Source organism: Propithecus coquereli, unplaced genomic scaffold (genome assembly GCF_000956105.1).
Source record: "Propithecus coquereli isolate 6110/MARCELLA unplaced genomic scaffold, Pcoq_1.0 Scaffold267, whole genome shotgun sequence".
Classification (NCBI taxonomy): Eukaryota; Metazoa; Chordata; class Mammalia; order Primates; family Indriidae; genus Propithecus; species Propithecus coquereli.
The window spans coordinates 2,522,136-2,534,948 of NW_012148252.1; the positions used below are offsets into that span (position 1 = coordinate 2,522,136).

General features: G+C 43.3%; 1 protein-coding gene across 2 annotated transcripts in view; it reads right to left on the reverse strand.

Moving 5' to 3' along the window:
* Positions 1-9,143, reverse strand: part of KDM4C (lysine (K)-specific demethylase 4C) — a 379,345-nt gene extending 370,202 nt beyond the window's left edge. Inside the window, exon 1 of one of the 2 annotated variants that reach the window (XM_012647402.1) lies at positions 8,570-9,130. The gene's annotated coding sequence lies outside the window, so the exon portion shown is untranslated. Of the gene's footprint in view, positions 1-8,569 lie in introns of both variants that reach the window. The other variant, XM_012647399.1, reaches the window with a different exon arrangement.
* Positions 9,144-12,813: the final 3,670 nt, after the last annotated feature.

Consider the following 12,813-nt stretch of genomic DNA (forward strand, 5'->3'; position numbering starts at 1 on the left):
CACTCTAACCTGGGTGACAGAGCAAGACTCTGTCTCAAAAAAAAAAAAAAAAAAAAAAAAAATCTCACCACCAAGATCAACAAAGTTAATAACATTTATTATTACGTTAATATAATTATCAATATTATTAGTAATTATGAAGTTATAATCTATTTTCTCTAAACATATGAACATTGATAAACACACTGGGATCATAAAATGTATACAACTTTGCATGGTGCTTTTTTTTTAATTAAACATAGAAGGCTTAGAATTTTCCAACATTTTTAAATATTCTTCCAAGTTGGGAATATCACAGCAAAGTGTTCAGTTAAAGCAGCCCTTTTGTTAGGCACTTCGATTATTTCTAATATTTAGTGAGCAAAATAGATTATAAGACCAATATTCCATGGTGGGATCAAACAGTACAGAGCCTACCTTGCAGGAAGGTTCTGGTACATGAACAATTATGAGAACCACAGCTCCACTGGTCCAGGGAACATGGCACCCTTACCCATCCAGGTTCCTTAATTCATACGTTCACAAATTCTTACTGGTTTGCCTTGATCTCCATTATCATTTTTGGAACTTTGGTTTGTAACAAATTGAGAAAACAAAACTGATGAGAGGGTGGGTGGCTCAGACCTGTAATCGCAGCACTTTGGGAAGCTGAGGTGGAAGGATTGCTTGAGGCCAGGAGTTCAAGCCCAGCCTCAGCAACATAGGGAGACCTCATCTCTACAAAAAATAGAAAAATTAGTTTGAAGTTGCAGTGAGGTTGTAGTGGCGCCACTGCACTCTATCCCTGGTGACAAAGCAAGACCTTGTCTCAAAAAAAAAAAAATCTGATGAGAGGCCAGCCTTAAAATTTAGTGACTGACCACATACTGAAATGAGCTCAGCCAAGCAGGATGGAAGAGTACTGGCTATCAGTGGCCCAGAGAAAACTGCCAAAAAAGACCTAAGTGAGAATCAGGTTTAAATTTTTCTCAACCTGACCTTAGCAACCTCCTCCTTTGGGGAAATACCTGAGAACAGGCCAGAACTTCTAGGCAGGACTAGCTTTCCAGCAATAATCATTTCTTTTAATGAGGGGAAGGGTGTGTGGTGTTTAAAGCTATACTTGTACTTCCCACCAGACAAGACTGAGAAAATAGTAAATGTGTGTCAAAGAAGATGGCTTTGCCGGGCACGGTGGCTCACGCCTGTAATCCTAGCACTCTGGGAGGCCGAGGCAGGTGGATCGTTTGAGCTCAGGAGTTCGAGACCAGCCTGAGCAAGAGCGAGACCCTGCCTCTACTAAAATTAGAAAGAAATTAATCGGCCAACTAAAAATATATAGAAAAAATTAGCCGGGCATGGTGGCACATGCCTATAGTCCCAGCTACCTGGGAGGCTGAGGCAGTAGGATCGCTTGAGCCCAGGAGTTTGAGGTTGCTGTGAGCTACGCTGACGCCTCTGCACTCACTCACTCTAGCCCGAGCAACAAGGCGAGACTCTGTCTCAAAAAAAAAAAAAAAAAAGAAGACAGCTGATAAAAATGAAGCATTTTCCTTGTATTGCCTTAGAGCTGTGCTATTCAAACTGCAGTTCTACCTAATTTAGGCTATATTAATATTTTTATAATTGTGATAAAGAACAAAATAAAAAAACATCAAAGTACAGTCCAGGTGGCAGAGTACTGTTTTGTGAAATTTTCATCTTAATTTTGTGTGTGTGTGTGTGTGTGTGTGTACACGCGCATGTGTTGGGTCATGATGGGTAAGATGGGTTTCCCACTGTGTATCCTGATTTTACAATTTCTTCAATTTTTTCGTATATGGAAACGTCATTAATTTGTTTAACAAATGTTTACTGCACACCTATACTGTAGTGCTGCTGAGGCAACAGCGTGCTGGTATAATAGAAATGAATAAAAATACTTGGTCCCTGCCCTTGTAGAAGTCTTACAGTTTGGAAACAATCAAATAATCACATAAATATATGATTACAAACTGTGCTAAAGTGCTATGGAAAAACATAGGGAATTAAGATAGATTATCATTAGGGATGCTGATTTAAATTGGAGAAGAGAAATGGGTGGCAGATCAGGTTTCTCTGAGGAAGTTCATTCAAGTAGACATTAGAAAGATGCAGGGAAAAGAGGGAAATAGGAAGAAAAGTGAGCCAGACAGAAAACAGCACATTAGGGAAGAATAAGTACACTTTGAAGAAAAGAAAAGCCAGTGGGCAGGGAGGAAAAGTGGAACCATCTAGATAAGATTTCCACAGACCCCAGGAAAGAAAAAGACATTGCAGAATGCCCCAAGGACAAAGAGAATAATGCAATTTGCATTTTAAAATATCATCAGGGGCCCAGCCAGGTGGCTCTCGCCAATAATCCTAGCACTCTGCAAGGCCAAGGCAGGAGGATCACGTGCGGTGAGAAATTCAAAACCAGCCTGAGCAAGAGGGAGACCCTGTCTCTACCAAAAACAGAAAAAAAATTAGCCTGGCACACGCCTATGGTCCCAGCTACTCAAGGCTGAGACAGGAGGATCATCTGAGCCCAGGAGCTTGAGGTTGCAGTGAGCTATGATGACGCCTCTGCACTCTAGCTGCAGTGACAGAGTGAGACTCTGTCTCAAAAAAAAAAAAAAAAAAAGATCATCAGGCAGAGAAGAAATTAAAGGAAGGGTGCAGTAGATATTGGGATGATGCGCTGGAGACAGACAAGCAGACTAATCCCCACACATATTTCTGAAGGAGAGGTGACAAGGATTAGTGATGGTTTGAACCTAAGGGCTAAGGAACCATGAAGTGTCTGAGATAATTTGTGGGTTTCCTGAGTGAGCAATGAAATGGGTTAAGAGATACATGAGAAATCCCAGAGATGCAGGGCTCAAAGGAAAGATCAGAGTTCCATTTGTTATAGTTAACAAGTAGGGATGCCAAATTAATACCCAGAACTGGATGGAGATATAAAAAAAAGAAGTGATGGAATAATGATGACACATTGTTCTGCTCCTTAAATAACTACCCATGGTAATAGACAATAAACACAAACTCAGAAGAATCTAGAATAAATTTTAAAGGCTCTGTGCAGTAGTAATTCAAAAATATCACAGTAGCTGAAGTCACTGTGTATATGAAAATATAGTGCAACAGTGTAACTAAACATTCACACTCTTAAAATAATCCACTTTCATGAAATTTCAGGGAATCACTTGTCTACTGTGTTCACTGCTGTATGCTCCATATTTAACACAGTCTATGGCACATAGTAGCTGTTAATCTATTGAAGAAATTTACTCACTACTATGCAGAATAAACCACCCAGCAAAAATAAAACAAACAATACAAATACTAATAATGAGCAACCATGCAAGGAAAATCTCTGTATTATGAAACATACAAATGTGCCAATCAGGACATTTCTCAAAGAAAAAAGGGAAATGAGTTATTTAGCACAAACTTAGTTCTAACATCCTAAATAGTCTCAGAGGCTAGATTTTGTTCTCGAAGAATTAGCTTAATTTCAATACTAGAAATTCCATCTAGGCAACCAACTGGTAAGTATCTTTACCATTCTCTAGAAGTTCCTGACTAATATGAGAAAAAAATCAAAGTGAAATAAAAGCTTGGTGCTGAAGCTATATTAAAAATCTGATATAGGTTATTAAAACAAAACTGTTAGAAAGAAATTCACTAAAATGAAAATGGCAATAACTTGATTTTTCATTTTCTTCTATCTTCTCTTTTCCAGATTTTCTAAAAAACATGGATCTTTATTAACTTTTTTCCCTATTCGTAACAGTAATACTGATTGATTCATGGAAGAAAATTCAGAAAATGCACATAATTATGAAGGAAACAACTTACCCCCAATTCCATCACCTAGAAGTAATTAACTACTGTCAATATTTTTGTGTGATCCTATCTTTATGCATTCATGAGAGTGAGGACGGAAGAGTAATATACAAGTGACGGTGTGATTAAGACTATGAAGGAGATTACAGAATGCTGTAACAAGTGTGCAGGATTGAGGGAAGGCTAACTCGAAGAAGTGACAACTGACCTGAGCTTTCTGAAGGATGAAATGGAATTAATCAGACTGGGAGGTGCAGGTTGGGTAGCAGACTAGGCAGAGGGAAGGCAAGTGTGAGCAGGGTACCAAGCCCACCCAGAGAACTGGGAAGATGAGTTTGGCAGGAAGGAGGAGATTGGCTGGGCAAAGCCCTACACACAGAGCTGAGAGTTAGGACTGTTCCCCAGAATAAGAGGCTTTGAAAGAGGGACAAGGCGGGGATAGATAGGCTCCTTAGAAGAATTCTTCTGACTGCTTGTGTGGAGAAGGAATTAGGCCCAGCAAGTGTGGATTTAGAAGATCAGCATCTTCTCCACTATATCAGTAACTCCCAAAGGGCAAGGAGAGTGAGGATGTAGGGAATCTTTAGTGTGGGGAGGAGCAAAAAAGACGATGAGCCAATATTTATATTTATATTTTAAGCTCCACAAAACTGTCTAGATTGCTAGTGATAAAAAAAGTACAGGGGCCAGGCGCGGTGGCTCACGCCTGTAATCCTAGCACCCTGGGAGGCCGAGGTGGGAGCATTGCTTGAGCTCAGGAGTTCCAGACCAGCCTTAGCAAGAGCGAGACCCCGTCTCTACTATAAATAGAAAGAAATTGGCCAAATGACTAAAAATAGAAAAAATTAGCCGGTCATGGTGACCCATGCCTGAAGTCCCAGCTACCCGGGAGGCTGAGGCAGGAAGATGGCTTGAGCCCAGGAGTTTGAGGTTGCTGTGAGCTAGGCTGACGCCACGGCACTCACTCTAGCCAGGGCAACAGAGTGAGACTCTGTCTCAAAAAAGAAGAGAAAAGAAAAAAAAAAAGTACAGGGACTTTAACTATGGCATACCTCCCAAGAAATTCATCAGAAATAAGGGTTGGGGGAGGAGCATTAAATATTAATATTTAACAAAAGGGAGCATAAATTTTTAAAGATTAAAAAATTAGACAATGTCTAATGCATTAGACATTGAGATTAATGAGGGTATGTAATGTACCTGTTTTATTACTATATCCCTAATAAATATATAATAAATGAATATCAAGGGAATAACCATGAGCAATACGAAGAAAGACTGTGCTAACAGAAAGGGAGGATCTTAATGACATTCAGAAAAGAAAAATGAGGCACTAGCCATAGGACAAAGCCCCACAGAGAATTCCGGTCTCTAGAGAAGTAGAGATGGTAGCGGAGCAGGGAAAAGTCAAAGCAAGTACCCCTCCTTGCTCATGCATTCGTTCAAAAGATATTTGAGTTCAGTGCAGTAGTGTATACCTATAGTCCCAGCTACTCAGGACGCTGAGGCAGAGGATTGCTTAAGCCTGGGAGTTCAAGACCAGCCTGGGCAACACAGCAAGACCTTATCTCAATTAAAAAAAAAAAAAAGTTTAACCCAGCAATTCCATCCAAGAGTAAAGAAAACATGTCCACACAAAAACTAGTTCACAAATGTTCATAGCAGCATTACTCATAATAGTCAAACGTGGAAACAACCCAAATGTCCATGAACTGATAAATGAATAAATAAAATGTGATATATCCAGAATGGAATATCATTCAGTCATAAAAAAGAATGAAGTACTGATACAAGATGCGACATGGATGAATCTTTAAAACATTATGCTAAATGAAAGAAGCCAGTCACAAATGACCAAATAATGTATGATTTCATTTATATGAAATGTCCAGAATAGTCAAATCTATTGAGACAGAAAGCAGATTAGTGGTTGCCTAGGGATGGAGGGTGAGAGAGCTGGAGGAAAATAGGCAATGACTGCTAATTGGAACAGTTTCTTTTGAGGATGATAAAAATATTCTAAATCAGCCTGGCACAGTGACTCATACCTGTAATCCCAGCACTTTGGGAGGCCTAGGAAGAAGGATCACTTCAGGCCAGGAGTTCGAGACCAGCCTGAGCAACATAGAGAGACACTGTCTCTAAAATAAATTTTTTACTTTAAAAATTCTGAAGCTAATTGTGGCGATGGCTGCACAATTCCATGCATTTACTAAAAGCCATTGTATTGTACATTTTAAATAAGTGAACTGTATCTCAATAAAGCTGTTATTTTTTAAAAGAGAAAGAGGATATTTCAAGCACCTCAGGTACTATGGTAAAGAATGGAACTACAACAAAGGAAAAAAAAAATAAAAGAAACTGTCCTCAAGTTCTAGTAGGGGAGAAAAGCCAATCAAAAGACAATTATAAGGCCGGGCGGGCGCGGTGGCTCACGCCTGTAATCCTAGCACTCTGGGAGGCCGAGGCGGGTGTTTGAGCTCAGGAGTTCAAAACCAGCCTGAGCAAGAGCGAGACCCCGTCTCTACTAAAAATAGAAAGAAGTTAATCGGACAACTAAAAATATATAGAAAAAATTAGCCGGGCATGGTGGCGCATGCCTGTAGTGCCAGCTACTTGGGAGGCTGAGGCAGAAGGATCGCTTGAGCCCAGGAGTTTGAGGTTGCTGTGAGCTAGGCTGACGTCACGGCACTTTAGCCCGGGCAAAACAGTGAGACGTTGTCTCAAAAAAAAAAAAAAAAGACAATTACAGGCTTGGCCGTGGCTCACGTCTGTAATCCCAGTACTCTGGGATGCAGAGGCAGAAGGATCCCTTGAGGCCAGGAGTTCAGATCAGCCTGAGAAAGAGCAAGAGCCCCTCTCTACAAAAAATAGAAAAATTAGCCAGGTGTGGTGACCCACGCCTGTAATCCCAGCTACTTGGGAGGCTGAGGCAGGAGAATTGCTTCAGCCCAGGAGTTTGAGGGCTGCAGTGAGATAAGATGATGCCACTGTACTATAATAGCCAAGGCAACAGAGCAAGACCCTGTCTCAAAAAAAAAAAAAAGGGCAGGGGGAGGGGGGAGGAGCAATTACAAAAAGTGAGGAAAGGAAAAGATTCACTGACCATACCCCAGGGTAACCTAGTCCTGGGTGATTCAGTGAAGGTGTTCAAAAGAGAACTCAATTTACCACATTTTCATTCATACACTGAAATTCAAATCCAAGGAACTTTCATTTTTAAAAAATTACCTGTTCAGAACAGCTTCTGAAAATCTTCGTACTTAGAGAATGGTTAGTGAACTTTTTTAAAAAACCATTTGTGCGCGTGCAATGTTTAAAAAGTCTGTTAATAAAATGGAAGTCAGACTTAAATTTTATTATATTTCCAGCTTGTGGGTGCTGAAACGACTATGTGCAAACTTTTCATACGACTAAAATTGGGAGAAAGAGGGCCTAAAAAACCGGAACCACATTACGTTTGCGATACGTTCCAAAACAAAGCGCGGAGGGTTGGGTGCAAGGTAAGGAAACTTGAGTGACGATTTCAAAGGAGTGCTACATAGTAAAAACGGACCTTTAAAAATTAAAACCACTAATTTTCAACCACAACGCTTCGAAATTAGATTAGTAACCGTTGCCATAGAAACAGTGAAGCCAAGTTGCCCAAAATTAAAAATACAAAAATACCGCAAACTCAAATGGGTGAAATAGGGCAAAGTTTGGTTTGAACCGAAGTGGACCGTGACTACCAGAAACTTTCACCAGGATAAGGGTGAACTGACTGCAACTCTAACCTACACTTCGAAGCAATGCTTGATAAATCACCTCGCGGGGTAGTTTATCAAGTACAAAAAAAGTTTGCCCCGTCTTTTCCGGAAGGAGGAAACTGACAAAACCCCTCCTGGATATTATCCACAACCAAAGCTAGCCAGCTTAGGCTTGCAGCGTGCAGCTAAGGGGTAGACTGGCTTCGAGTCCACGCAGAAAGAATCCGAATCGAGCCTGCTGGTTTCACTGGGCACCGAAGAAAACTCCAATCTCCAGCCCGGAGCCCTGGCCTGCCTGGCTCTCTCCTCCGCATCCCCACCCCACGCCACGTTCTGTGCCTGGCAGTCCACGCGCCCTGATCCAACTCGCATTTATTAAGCACTCACTGTCTACACCACATCGTGGCTCCTCCGGGCACTGCAGGAAGAAATGGTCCCATGCGGGAAAAAGAAACACCAAAAGGACAGCCGCGATGGCTGAGGACGAACCCTAATGAGGGACTGGCTGCCTGCGGCTGGTGGTCTGGAGAGGACCTCCCACTCTCACCCTGCAGGTCGTGACAGTCCCAGGGAAGGGAGGGCCCCGAGGGGTGCACCAGGCCCGGCCTTCCTGGAGTCCGCTGCAGACCCGGCTGGGAGCGAAAAGGAAAGGAGTCCGCATCCCCGGACCACCCGCCCGCTCCTCCGTCCCAGGGAGCACGACCCCGACCTCCGGCACCCGGGAGACTGGGGAGCGCGGGGACCGAACCCACGTAAGGGCCGGGGCGGGCTGTCACTGGCTCCCCCCTCCCTTCCCTGCGACCATGGCCGGCCGCTCACTCCCCAGCACGACAGTCGCGGCGGTAGCGGACTGAGCGTCTCTGCCCCAGAGCCTCCGCTCCCCCGGACGCCCGCGCCCCCCGCTGCCCCGCGCGGAGGGGGGCAGTGTCGGGAAGCCCGCCGGGCCCCTCCCCCCGCCGCCCTCATCCCCCGGAGTCCGGAAAAGCGGTTACCTGGCGCGCGGGTGGGGGCGAGGACACGACCCGGAGGAAGAGGATGAGAAGGAAGACCGTGGGCTCTGGCCCAGCGAGATTTGGGAAATTCAGGAGACTTGTTCCGCACTAGGTGACAGCTGTTCGCTGCGCACGCGCACAGGGTCCCAGACGCCGATCACTCCGCGGCTCTTCACCCTCCCGTCGAGGGGGTGGGTAAGAGGCAGCGGCGAAGGCGCGTGCACGGCACGGGCCGGCTCTCTCCGCGCGGGGGCGCGCGCGCTGTCACGTGACCGCTGGGGCCCGGCACTTAGTGAGTCACGTGAGCGTCTAAACAGCTTAAAGGTGCCCAGCACCTTCTTGCTTTGGGCTCAATGTTATGCGCTGCACTTAATTTAGGCTTGTTGTCGTGCATCTTCTTGTTCTCTGGAGAAGGTCATGTCCCCTTCTTCCCAGAGGGGGAAGGTACTTGAGCAGAAGGAGGGAACAGGTGCACAGAACCTTGCCCGGAAGCACCTCCTGGGTTCCCGCAGGGCTGGACCCGATGAAGCCCACGCGCCACACGTCCTCCTGGGCTCCGACGCGGGCGTATGGCGGCCTCCGACGAGCGGACGTCAGAGTGGCGTTGCCATGGGTGGGGCCTCGGGATGCCCTGAAGAGCCTGGAGAGGAAGTCGGGGCTTGCTGCTGGCCAGCAATGACAGCGACTTGTGCTGGTTCTCCCTCCACCCAGTGGCCAGAGCCTGTGCGCCTCCTTCTCACTACGGGAGATCCCGAGTGGGCGCAGTGTCCTCGTATCCCAACCCTTTAACAGAACTCTCGAGCAATAGGCCGTGTCGTTAGTCTCTGGAAGTGAAACTGTCCCGTGTTCTAGTCACCTACGCGGGGCACATGCCGCTCCGAGCAGGTGTGCGCTTAAGATGGGGAGGCATAAGGGTGGCCCAATAGGAATCTCCGGCTGGAGTCCCTCCGGAAGTGGAGATGACAGTAGCCTGAATTGGAGTAAGCAGAGGTGCAGATGCCTCCGGACTCCTAAAAACTTAGATAAGTTAGCTTGCTACAACTTGCTTCTGCTCTGTAACTCCGCCTTCTTAGGTGTCAGAAGGAACCACGCAGACCTTTAAGCCCTTACGCTGCCAAAGACAGATGGCTGAGCATCAGATGTTTTGCGAAGCCGAATGATTTTTTTGAACTTCCTACAGAGTTCCCAGCTGGGTCTCTTGTGGCGTTTCCTCTAACGTCTTCTCAGCTAAGATTGGGCAGATCTTTACACCAGTGAGCAAACCTGGGCTGTCTAATAGGCTGAGTTTTCTATTATAATATACAGATTTCAGCTTTTTAAAAATATCTCAACACCACTTGCCACGCCCTTGAACCCGTTTCTTACTGGGATGAGCATTGTGAGGACAGATGGAATATGGTTAATTAAGCTGAGGCTAACGAGATTATTGGGCCACCATATTTCTTTTAAGGTAAAAACAAAGTTTAGATTCTGCTACAAACACTTCTGAACTTGCCTAACATATATACTCAACAGGGAATTTTCCAAACGTGTGTACGCACTGTGAGGATCCCAATCCTCCTTAGAAGTCAACTGGATATGCTAAACCAATAAATATGTAACGTATTTATTTAGGGCTTACCGTGAGCTAGAAACTGTCTTAAGAGCTTCACATTAGGCTGGGCGCGGTGGCTCACGCCTGTAATCCTAGCACTCTGGGAGGCCGAGGCAGGAGGATCTCTTGAGCCCAGGAGTCTGAGGTTGCTGTGAGCTAGGCTGCCGCCACGGCACTCTAGCCCGGGCAACAGAGCCAGACTCTGTCTCAAAAAATAAATAAATAAAACAGCTTCACATTTTAGGTATTCACATTTAGCTTCATATTTTAGGTATTAAGTATACCTAAAATAATTCAATGCATAAGTACTACTAATATCTTCTCGTTACAGATGTGAAAACTTGACACATAGAGATTAAGAAATATGCTTCTAGCACTCTGGGAGACCAAGTTGAGAGGATCGCTTGAGGTCAGGACTTAGAGACCAGCCTGGGCAAGAACCAGAGCCCATTTCTACTAAAAATAGAAAAAAAAAATCTACTAAAAAAATAGAAAAAATTAGCTGGGCGTGGTGGTGCTCACCTGTAATCCCGGCTACTCAGGAGGCTGAGGCAGGAGGATTGCTTGAGCCTAGGAGTTTGAGGTTGCTGTGAGTGAGCTAGGCTGATGCCACGGCACTCTAGCCTGGGCAACAGCGCAGGACTCTGTTGAAAGAAAGAAAGAGAGAGAGAGAGAGAGAGAGAGGAAGAGAGAGAGAGAGAGAGAAAGAGAGAAAGAAAGAGAAAGAAAAAAAAAGAGAGAAAGAAAGGAAAGAAAGAAAGAAAGAGAGAAAGAAGGAAAGAAGGAAAGACAGAAAGAAGAAAGAAAGAAAGAAAGAAGAAAGAAAAGAAAGAAAGAAAGAAAGAAAGAAAGAAAGAAAGAAAGAAAGAAAGAAAGAAAGAAAGAAAGAGAAAGAAAAAAAAAGAGAGAAAGAAAGGAAAGAAAGAAAGAAAGAAAGAAAGAAAGAAAGAAAGAAAGAAAGAAAGAAAGAAAGAAAGAAAGAAAGAAAGAAAAGAAAGAGAAAAGAAAGAAAGAAATATGCCCACGAACAGCGAGGGTCTTTTGGAAGCCATGTGCTGTATTAGACTAGGAACCTGGTGCGCCACAAGAAGTCTGGAAACCTGAGATCTATTCCCTTCACAATTTGCAGATGCATAATGTTGCACAAGTGTCATTCATTTACACAGTAAATTAGCACGAGGGTGATATACCAACCCTGCTGACTTCACTGAGCATTTTTGAATATCAAGGCAGATAATGTAAAATGTCAAAATGCTTGAAAAGCTATAAAACACTGTGTGAATCTATTAAGTGTTTCGTAGTCTTGGAAATTGAAGTGAGTCTACTAGAAAATCATTTGGATTTATGCCACAGAGGACAGTGTTGTGTCCCTAATGTATCCAAATATCTCCATATTGTGAATTACAATGAAAATTAACATTAGCCATAGAGTAGATTAATTTATTTAGATCCAATAAAGAACCCCAATAGCAATAAGGTGAAGGCTATATAATGCAATACACAGATTGCCCTTGAAGCTTATATATAGTGTGAACTACTGTCCAGATCACCTCAGGGACAATATTTGTAAATTTCTTAAAATGCATATAATGCAGCAAATTGAAACACTGCTAAATAATATAGTATAATTTTGAATATATTGAAGTCCATTACACTTTTGGAAATATAAAAAATGAATGATATTAATACTCATTAGTGTTTTTACTTACTTTTTTCACATACGTATGTTATTTATACAGTAATAAAACAGACCAATAACTAAATGTTCAGAAGATGTTAAAGGATCACAAGTAGATATTACAGTGAGTACCTAATAAAATTTAAAACCTTGGTGTGCATTCTCTGTGATCTCTGTTCTGATGTTCAGCTCAATTTATCACTTACATCAATTATTATAATAGTCTCTTGATGATCTCCCTGCCTCCAATACATTCCCCACTAACCCCCTCCAACTCATCTCTATACTGCAAGTCAAAACTGGATCATGATGCCACTCAGTTGAAACACTTCATTAATTCCTCCATTATTATCAAAGCTGTTCAGGCTTTCCCACCAAAGTCACAATGGCCAAGAAGAGTATGGTGGCCAAGGGTGTGGGGTTAGACTTTGCAGTGACTCAAACCCTCTGTGTAATCCAAAAAAAATCAATTATTTTGGATACCACTGTACTTGCGTTTGTTTTAATATAAGACAATACTTAAAATTACCCACCAAATCATTTAATTTTCCCACTAAAATATTTGAATAAGATTAAAGTTTTGGGAAAATACATCATATTGGCTGGGCCATTGTCCTAAACTTGTGTGTGTGTGTGTGTGTGTGTGTGTGTGTGTGTGTGTGTGTGTGTGTGTTTGGGAGGTAGGGTGCCAGAGGAACAGGTGAAGCAGTTTATGTTTTCACATCAGAGAAAATATTGGGAGTGGTTTATGACATTTCAATCATAACCCAATAAGAAAACTAAATATTCAATCATTTTAGCAAATAAAAATAAAACCAGGCCGGGCGCCGTGGCTCACACCTGTAATCCTAGCACTGTGGGAGGCCGAGGCGGGCGGATTGTTTGAGCTCAGGAGTTCAAGAACAGCCTGAGCAAGAGCGAGACCCCGTCTCTACTAAAAATAGAAAGAAATTAATTGGACAACTAAAAATA